This window comes from Arachis stenosperma, chromosome 3 (assembly GCF_014773155.1).
Source record: "Arachis stenosperma cultivar V10309 chromosome 3, arast.V10309.gnm1.PFL2, whole genome shotgun sequence".
NCBI classification, from domain to species: Eukaryota; Viridiplantae; Streptophyta; class Magnoliopsida; order Fabales; family Fabaceae; genus Arachis; species Arachis stenosperma.
Window position 1 is genome coordinate 150,149,682 of NC_080379.1, and position 10,492 is coordinate 150,160,173.

General features: G+C 34.5%; 1 pseudogene; it reads right to left on the reverse strand.

Moving 5' to 3' along the window:
• Window positions 1-8,503: 8,503 nt before the first annotated feature.
• Window positions 8,504-9,399, reverse strand: LOC130966896 (tubulin-folding cofactor C-like; annotated as a pseudogene).
• Between the last annotated feature and the right edge of the window lie 1,093 nt (window positions 9,400-10,492).

The following is a 10,492-nucleotide window of genomic DNA, read 5'->3' on the forward strand; positions in this document are numbered from 1 at the left end:
AAATAGGTAATAATTAAATAGATAATATATACATGAAGCATAGAAAATATAGAAAACATAGTAATATCATACATATATGCCCGAAGGCTCATTTAGCACAACATAATTCACTTCGGGTTACATCGTTGCTTATTCATGAAAATATTTACAGACTCCATATTTATACTAACAACCTCGACTCACAAGAGACACCCTAGTTTGGGACCCGTTCTAACTTGTTTTCATAGATATTTACTAAAGCACCTAGCCCTCTAAAAGTCTATACAGAGCGAGGGCAGAGACTACTACTACTACTATAATTACTGCTGGTTATCGATCCCTGGCAGCTGAGGAAACACAGAAGTGCTGTTTGAAAGTAGAAAAAAAAGTCGCTTTGACCCACTAGTAATATTACTGCTACTCACCCGTCTCAAAGCTGGAAACTCAAAGTAGATCTTGCCAGTTTGCATCTGCGGAATAGGAGAAGTAAGGGGTGAGAACCTAAGGTTTCCAGCAGGGTACTACTAGAAAAAATCTAAGGCGTTCTGCAGCCTAAGTCTAAGACTTCGCACAGTTTGGTCAATAAGTCACACAAACAAGTACAAGCACAAGTATATAGCAGAATAGTAAACAAACACAAAGTACAGGATGTATAGATATATTATAATCATAGATAAATGCAGCAACCAAGTATGATGCATGCCTGGTCCTATGCAAGCCATGAGTTCATGCGTCAGTTGACTACCCGCAACCCGATGTTACCTAAAAACTAGTCCTAGATATGGTTTTCTGATTTGTGTCTGTCTATGCATATGTGTCGATAAGGTTAAGAATACCACCAGTCTGTGACAATAGGCAATCGTTGCAAAACTTGACTCCATAATATACACGCAAACGAGAAATATAATTTTAACAGTCAGTGGATAATACCCGTCTCTAAACAACCTCAAGCACCTTGAGGTTTACAGTCCTTTTTTCGTAACATATCTCAATAAAATTTATCTCTGATGGACTTCTCTGCCTTTTTTTTGAAAATTTGTGCCTGGTTCTTTTTTAAATTATCTCAGCATTGTCACATATTTTACCATTTTGCCCTTGATAATTTTGTACATTTCCAATCTTACCCTTTTTGAACATAATTTTGTTTTTCTAGTTTTCTTTATGCTCTTAGTGACGCTTTCACCACTAGTGTTATTACTTCACTATTTTATCCTAATTTTTTTTCTCAAAGACCTTTTTACAATTCATTAAGTTAATTAATAATTTTTTATTTTTACTTTATACATAAAATTACTAATATGCCCCTAAGTACTCTAATTTTACCGTTTAACCTGATTTAGCATCAAAATATTACTGGATTAATCCTAATATTTTTCTATGACCATATTATCCATAATAATTTTAATTAATGCCAATTCTATACTTAGAGACCTAAAAGATCATTTTACCCTTTATTAATTTATTTACTTATTCTAATTACAGCTTTTTACCATTTTATTTCTAATTTTTATTAAAACTTTTATTTAGGCCCAAAACTTTATTGTAATTATAATTTTGACCCAATTAATTTATATAATTACTATTTTATCTTTGATAACACTAAGTTAAAAATTTTACTTATCTTTTAATTAAATTATATTTTTACCCATCTTTTACCAAAAAATGACCATAGTACCCTTTTTACTTTTACACCTTTATTCCATAGGATTAATGTCAATTTTCTAACCTCTTTTTAACCATTATACACATGAATTTCATGATCATTTAGTGGATAGATTTTTAGGGGCGCAATTTTTTATTTTTATCCACTTTTAGTGACTCTTAAGGCTTGAAACTTAAACTCTAAGTGCTCCAAATAATTTTAGTGGTTCCATGCAATTTTTAGAGGAAAATAATCTACATATAACACTCAAATAACAAGTATAAAATAGAGAAACACCACTAAATTTTTAGAATTAAAAATCAAGCACAAAATCACCACAAAATGACTTATACGAACACCGAATCAAGTACAAATATATATTCTAACAATTTTTAACCCTTATCTTTTATTTAATTCATTTATTAAACCTTTCACAAACTATAAAACATGCACACAAAGGTAGAGGCATGGCCGGTAGTCGTGCAATTTTGTTGTTGGTCAAAAATTGTCATAAAAACGTCGAAATTCAATCACTTTGAGCTCGAATTTCTCTAGCTTCTTAGGCGTGCTCTGTGGGTGCTTCAAGATGAGTTCTCTATACATAGAAGAGAGTAAGAATTTATCATGACTACTATTTTAAAAAAAATATAAAAGCAAAGGAGAAAGAACAAGAATTTACCTAGCCGAAATTTCAGTATAAACGCAAGGATTAGCGAAAACAGGCAAGAGTTTGTGTTTGTAAGGATTGAGTACTTGAAGAACACATGAATAACAATGAAAGAAGATTTGAAATAGGGGCTGGAGCGTAGAGAACAAGTGCAAGAATTTTATCTCTTTCTTTCTCAAGAATTCAGTCAAAAGAGTGTAAAAAAGTATAAAGTGTTTTGTGAATTTTGTGGCCAATGCTTCCTTAAATAAAAAGAATCAAATCTTGCTGAATTTATGATGGTAAAAGAGGCTGAATTTTTTGTGGTCAAGGACTGGGATTTAATGAAGGGATGTGAAAATGAGGAAGTTTGGTCGACGCTTGCATGTCGAACTTATCCATAGTTAACCGCAATTAGTTATTGGAGGTTAAAAATACAGCAGAGAGGGATGAAAGGCTGAGGTAGTCTCGGCTCAGAGGCTGAGAAGGAGAAATGAGTTACTTGGGTGGCAAGTAAGAAGATTTGGAGTCTCTAGGAGTCCTTTACGGAATACTTTTTGAGAAATTCTGTTTGGAGTAAATTTTACCGTGTGGTAAAATAATTAATAGCTAAGAATTATTCTTAAAGAAATAAATTATAAATAGATATCTAATATTAATCTTGGGATACAATTACCAAGGTAAAAAATTTTTTTACTACCAGTCTTAAAGTTTTTGGTTACAAGAGTTTTACGCAAAACCGTTACTAAAAGTAAATTTCCTGCTCAAAAAGTCCATAGTAAGGAAAATAAACCAATGGTAAGCTAATATTTATTATTTACTAGTTAAACTTGAATTAGGAGGATTAATTACCCTCATAAAATCAATTTTGACCTTATTAATGGCCTTTTTCTATTTAATACGTCCTTTTTCTATTTATTTTTTTATTTTTTATTATTTTCATTTTTTTTACTATTGGGCCAACCTCACTATTTCTTATTGGGTCGTGGTTTGAAATTTTGTAAAATAAATTTTAAAATAGGCAGAAAAATCTATTTACCAAAAATCGAGTTCTTACATTCTACCCTCCTTAAAGAAAATTTTGCCCTCAAAATTTCAACTATGCACAAGGAATTATAAGGACCTCTATATCTTGTGTTATGATTAAAGTTCTTAATTAGCATAACACTCACCTCAAGTGAAGTGACTGGGTCTAGTGGCGCTTGTTAGTAGTCACGGTAAAACTCCTCCCTGTTGATGGGGTCTAGAGGCCCTATCTATAATCCTCTTACGGCAGTCCCTTGCCAGATATCCCTTCTTATTGTAGTAGTAACATATATTTATACCAAACCAGCAAGGCCTACCGCCATGATTTTTCCCACACTCTGGGCATATGAAGCCATCCTGAGTTTGCTGAGGTTGTTCTCCCTGTACCCATCCTAGGTCATAATTATTGTTACTGCCATTAAAACGAATGGGAAGGTCGCCTCCAAGTCGGTTTCAGCGCTGTTGCTGCCCATTAGCTTTGAAATCTCTATCCTGAGGGGCTAGACTCCAATCAAAACTTTGTTGTGTAGCCTCTCGACAATTTGCTCGTGCAACGCCAACTTCTATGAACATTAATTCCTCCGACATTTAACTCTTATTGACTAATTCAGCAAAGTTCTTGATCTCCATTAGATCCATTAAGGCTAACAGCTCCTCCTTGAGACCTTCCTCATACTTAATACACTTTTACTCCTCATATATTTGCAATATGTTTTTGGCACACCTTCGAAAATCGGCACAAGTCCTCAAATATCCGGGTGTATTTAGCCACCGTCATGCTTCCCTGCCTTAACTGCAGTAATTCGAACTCCTTAGCAGTACAGGCGGATGGAGGAAAATATTTCTTGTAGAACTCAGTGCGAAAGTCAGTCCAATTGATCTCAACGCCTCCTTGTTCCAATAACTAGCTCACTCCCTACCACCAATGTTGTGCATCCCCCTTCAGCATGTAAGTGGCGAACTCTACTTGTTGTCCTTCAAGGACATGTTGTACCTGCAGAACCCGTTCCATGGCACGAAACCAATCATCTGTCCCGGTCGGGTTGGTGGTTCCAGAGAAATTGGGCAGATTAACTTTAAAGAAATATTCCAAAGTTATTGGCCTATCCCCCCTCAGGTATGCTGTTTTTCAATCCGTTTCTATTTCCATGGCTGTTCCCATTACCGTTTCCGTTGTTGTCATTCCATTCTTTCCACTACTCTGGTGGTTGCAGTGATGGAATCATGCACAACTGCAACCATTGCGTTCATAGATTCTAATAAGGCGGCCGAGTCAAATGCCAGCTCGGAACTCGGACTCGATTGACAGGGGCTACGCCTATTTGTAGACATTGAGGTTTTGTTAAAACCAAACGATCAACATTAAGGTGATCAGTCTTAACATATCCAATTTAAGTGCTAATATTTTCAAAATGAAAGCTCACAGATCATCATGCAAATGTATCATTAAAGATACTCTAGCAGCATAGAAATACACAAGCAGAGCCTGCGGTGAAGCATGGTCAGTCCATCCCCAGGTTTTACTAAGGATGAATTGCTCTAATACCATTTGTAACAACCCAACTTCTAGCACGTCATGACCAATGCTAGCCGTCAGGTGCTACTACACGGCTTTCCCTAGAGACTTTAGACCTTAATCAAATATATACATATGAGCATGTAACGCTAGTCGAGATCGCGTGTCAGATATATAGATATAACGAAATAGGTAATAGTTAAATAGATAATATATACATGAAGCATAGAAAATATAGAAAACATAGTAATATCATACATATATGCCCGAAGGCTCATTTAGTACATCATAATTCACTTCGGGTTACATCGTTGCTTATTAATGAAAATATTTAAAGACTCCATATTTATACTAACAGACCTCGACTCACAAGAGACACCCTAGTCTAGGACCCGCTCTAACTTATTTTTATAGATATTTATAAAAGTACATAGCCCTCTAAAAGTCTATACAAAGCGAGGATAAAGATTACAACTGCTACTACTACTATTGCTAGTCACCGATCCCTGGCAGCTGAAGAAACACATAAGTGTTGTGTGAAAGTAAAAAAAAAAGTTGCTTTGACCTACCAGTAATGTTACTGCTACTCTCCCATCTCAAAGTTGGAAACTCAAAGAAGATCATACCAGATTACATCTGCGGAACGGGAGAAGTAAAGCGTGAGAACCTAAGGTTCCCAACAGGGTACTACTCGAAAAAACCTAAGGAGTTCCGCAGCCTAAGTCTAAGACTTTGCATAGTTAGGTCGGTAAGTCACACAAACAAGTACAAGCACAAGTGTATAGCAGAATAGTAAACAAACACAAAGTACAGGAAGTATAGATAAATCACAATCACACATAAATGCAACAACCAAGTATGATGCATGCCTGGTCCTATGCAGACCATGAGCTCATGCGTCAGTTGACTACCCGCAACCCGACGTTACCTAGGAACTAGTCCTAGATATGGTTTCCCGATTTATGTCCGTCTGTGCATACATGTCGATGTGGTTAAGAATACCACCAGTACGTGACAACAGGCAGTTGTCGCAAAACTTGACTCCATAACATACACAGAAAGGAAAAACAGAATTTTAGCAGTCAGTGGGTAATACCCGCCTCCAAACAACCTCAAGCACCTTGAGGTTTACAATTTTTTTTTCGCAGCATATCTCAATAAAATTTATCTCCAAGGACTTCTCTGCCCTTCTTTTTGAAAATTTGTTCCCGGTCTTTTTTTAAAATATCTCAGTCTTGTCACATATTTTACCATTTTGCTCTTGATAATTTTGTACATTTTCAATTTTACCCTTTTATACATAATTTCGTTTTTCTAATTTTCTTTAGGCTCTTAGTGACGCTTTCACCACTAGTGTTATTACTTCACCATTTTACCCTCATATTTTTTTTTCTAAAAGACCTTTTTACCCTTCATTAAGTTAATTAATAATTTTTAATTTTGACTTTATGCTTAAAATTACTAATATGCCCCTAAGTATTCTAGTTTTACCTGATTTAGCATCAAAATGTTACTGGATTAATCCTAATATTTTTCTATGATAAAATTATTTATAATACTTTTAATTAATACCAATTCTACACTTAAGGACCTAAAATATCATTTTACCCTTTATTAATTTATTTACTTATTCTAGTTACCGTTTTTTATCGTTCTACTTTTAGTTTTTACTAAAGCTTTTATTTAGGCTCGAAATTTTATTGTAATTATAATTTTGACCTAATTAATTTATGTAATTACTAATTTACTTTGATGACACTAATTTTAGAATTTTACTTATCTTTGAATTAAATTACATTTTTACCCATCTTTTACCCAAAAATGACCATAACACCCTTTTTACTTTTACACCTTTGTTCCATAGGATTAATGTCAGTTTTATAACCTCTTTTTAACCCTTATATATATGACTTTCATGATCATTTAGTGGCTAAATTTTCAGCGGTGCAGTTTTTTGTTTTTATCCACTTTTAGTGAATTTTAAGGCTTGAAACTTAAATCCCAAGTACTCTAAATAATTTTAGTGGTTCCATATAATTTTTAGATGCAAATAATCTTCATATAATACTCAAATAACAAGTCAAAAATAGAGAAGTATCACTGAGTTTTCAGAATTAAAAATCAAGCACAAAATCACCACAAAGTAACTTATATGAACACCGAATCAAGTACAAATATATATTCTAACTATTCCTAACCCTTAACTGTTATTTAATTTATTTTTTAAACCTTTCACACTAGAAAACATGCACATAAAGGCAGAGGCATGGCTGGTGGTGGTGCAGTTTCATTTTTGGTCGAAAAGTGTCACAAAAACATCAAAATTCAACTATTTGAACTCGAATTTCTTTAGCTTCTTAGGTGTACTCCATGGGTGATTCAAGATGAGTTCTCTATATATGGAGGAGAGTAAGAATTTATCATGACTACTATTTTAAAACAAAATAAAAAAAGAAAGGAGAAAGAACATGAGTTTACCTAGTCGAAATTTCGGAATAAATTCAAGGATTAGCGAAAACAGGCAAGAGTTTGTGTTTGTAAGGATTGAGTACTTGAAGAACACATGAAGAAAAATGCAAAAAGAGTTGAAATAGGGGCTGGAACATAGAGCACAAGTGCAAGAAATTTTCTCTCTTTCTCTCTCAAGAATTCGGTTAAAAGAGTGTAAAAATGTATAAAGTATTTTGTTGTGGTCAATACTTTCTTAAATAAAAAAAATTAAAGTCTTGTTGAATTTATGATGGTAGAAGAGGCTGAGTTTTTCGTGGTCAAGGGCTGGGCTTTAATGAAGACGTGGTGTGAAAATGAGAAAGCTTGGTCAGCGCTTGCATGTCGAGCTTATTCACAGTTAACCACAGTTAGTTAATCGAGGTTAAAAACAAAGCAGAAAGGGGTAAAAAGCTAAGATAGTCTCGGTCCAGAGGTTGAGAAAGAGACACGAGTTACCTGGGTGGCAAGTAAGAAGATTTGGAGTCTCTAAGAATTGTTTGCAGAATACTTTTTAGTAATTGGTTTGGAGTAAATTTTACCGTATGGTAAAATAATTAATGGCTAAGATTTATTCTTAAATAAATAAATCATGAATATATGTCTAATATTAATCTTGAGATACAATTACCAAAGTAGAAATTATTTTTACCACTAGTTTCAAAATTTTCGGTTACAAGAATTTTTCTCGGCACACGCAAAATCGTCATTAAAAGTGAATTTTTGGCTCAAAAAGTCTATAGTAAGGAAAATAAACTAATGGTAAGCTAATATTTATTATTTACTAGTCATATTTACCTTAGGGAGATTAATTACTCTCATAAAGCCAATTTTGACCTTATTAATGGCCTTTTTCTATTTATTTTTTTTATTTTTTTATTTTTATTTTTTTTACCATTGGGTCAGCCTCACTATTTCTTATTAGGCCATGATATGGGATTTTGCAAAATAAATTTTAAATTAGCCAAAAAATTCTGTTTACCAAAAATCGGGTTCTTACAAAATACTCTCTCAGGCCAATACCTCCAAGTGTCTTTTGAGAAAAAATATCATCCATACTTATAAAACTGTAAGGAAGGATGCATTCCTCACAAAAAGGCCACTGCGTTGAAATCCTGGTCATAAGCACTACCGAACTTGGAAGACAGAGCTTTGAGAATTTCCTCATTCTATGGGAAAAAAAACTTAAACACTTGCAACATCCTACTCAAATTTCCTCATTCTTTCCATGTTTCAAATTGGATATATCAATGATTCTAACTCTAACATTCTCCACTAAAATAGACCAATTTGGAGACTGCACTGCCCTCAACCAATTGAAATCATCCCCATTTTCCTACTTCCCGATTTCTGCAACAAGACCATCACCACGAAGATCTTCTTTAATCCTTTCGTAGCACAAGCAGTACGGCGCAAACCTCTCACCCCATTACTATCCTTGATTATAGGCATACTCCTAACTCTCAGGTAAAAATCGCTCCTTTTTGCAACGTGATCTAAATTTGATGTGACGCTATGGCAAAAATGCATTTCCAACATCCTCGATGAGGATTAAACCCATCATGGGCCCAATGTAACCCTACAATTCTTCAACTTGTGAATGAAATGTATCCTCATGCAACCAATTATCCTAACCTCGCAAGAATTGAAATCAGACACTGTGAATTTTCCAACCTTTAAACCCTTAAAATCACCCACCAAAAGTGCAGCAGATTTGTTCCTGAAACCCAGGGAATCACTTTTAGGAGGTAGAGACTGCTTGGGTTCTTGTGGACTAACAATGGTGGTGTTGCTATTGCTGTTGTTGGCACTTGACAGTGTCTTTCTTGGTAGTAGCCTTATTCTTGAAGAAGAACTTCCTTTTAAGAAGAAGCTAGGAGGTGAGGATTTCTAGGGTGTGTTTCAAATCGGCAATAGTTTTGAGGGAGGATCGAACATCATAGGAGGGAAGGAAGTAGGAGTTTTCTGCAATAAACTTTTTTTAAATTGAAAGTTAAAGATGATTGCTGGTAGGGTTAATTTTGGAATTTAATATGTTTCTTAAACAGAGTCAACAAAAATTTAACAATTGAATACTTTCGTCGAACATAATTCATCTTTCATCAGTGTAAAGTTCATTTAGTTCTTCCGTGGTTAGTTTCATCTGCGACCGAATATTTCATAGTAAGAAATGGCAATTTACTCTAATACTTAAACTATTCATATCACAAACATTTAAAATACGTATTACCTTTTTTAAGAGAAAAAATTTGTAAAAATTTAGAAAAACCTAAAATCTTAAATATTTGATGAGCGGATATTTTATACGATTTTTGGCATCATTTTCATATAGTTTTTAGCACATTTTGTTAAAGTTTTATTAAGTTTTCATAGATTTTAGTGCAAAATTCACATTTTTGGATTCTACTTTAAATTTGTGTGTTTTTATACAATTTCAAGTAATTTCTGGCTGAAATTGAGGAGTTGGAGTAAAAGTCTGATTCAGAAACAGAGAAAGCATTGTAGATGTTATCTGGATCTGACCTCGTTGCATTCGAAAGAGATTTTCTGGAGCTACAGAAGTCTAAATGGAGCATTCTCAATGGCTATATAAAGCTAACATCCAGAGCTTTCCATCAATATATAATAGTTTATACTTTGCTTCAGAATTGAAGGCCCAAAACTGGCGTCCAATGCTAGCCTCCTGCCCGAGTCTAGGCGTCTAGCACCCACAAGGAGGAGACCAGCGTCCAAACACCCAAAGAGGACCCCCTAGCCAGCGTTCAATACCCTAGAGGCCTCCTAGCACGTGGATCTCATCAAAGCTCATCCTAAACACTTACCAAGTGGGCCCCAAAAGTGGATTTTAGCACTAAAAGATTATTTTACCCTTTCTTATGTAATCCTTAGTCATTAGCTTAGTATTTAAAGACCTTTTACACTTGATCTTCGAATCATATACAGGGAGATCAGCCATATTTTGTTTTTCACGTATTTTCTATCAGTATGAGTCTCCAAACCTCCTAGGTTGAGGGGAAGAGCCCTGCTGAGTTTTATGGATTAATAAAAGTATTACTGTTTCTCTTCAATCCGTGTTTGATTCAATTCTAAGATGTATCTTCGTTCTTCAACTTGATGAATGGGAGGACCCATGACAATCATCTTCGTTCTTCATACTTAGACCGCGTGCCTGACAACCAATCGTGTTCTTCTTGGG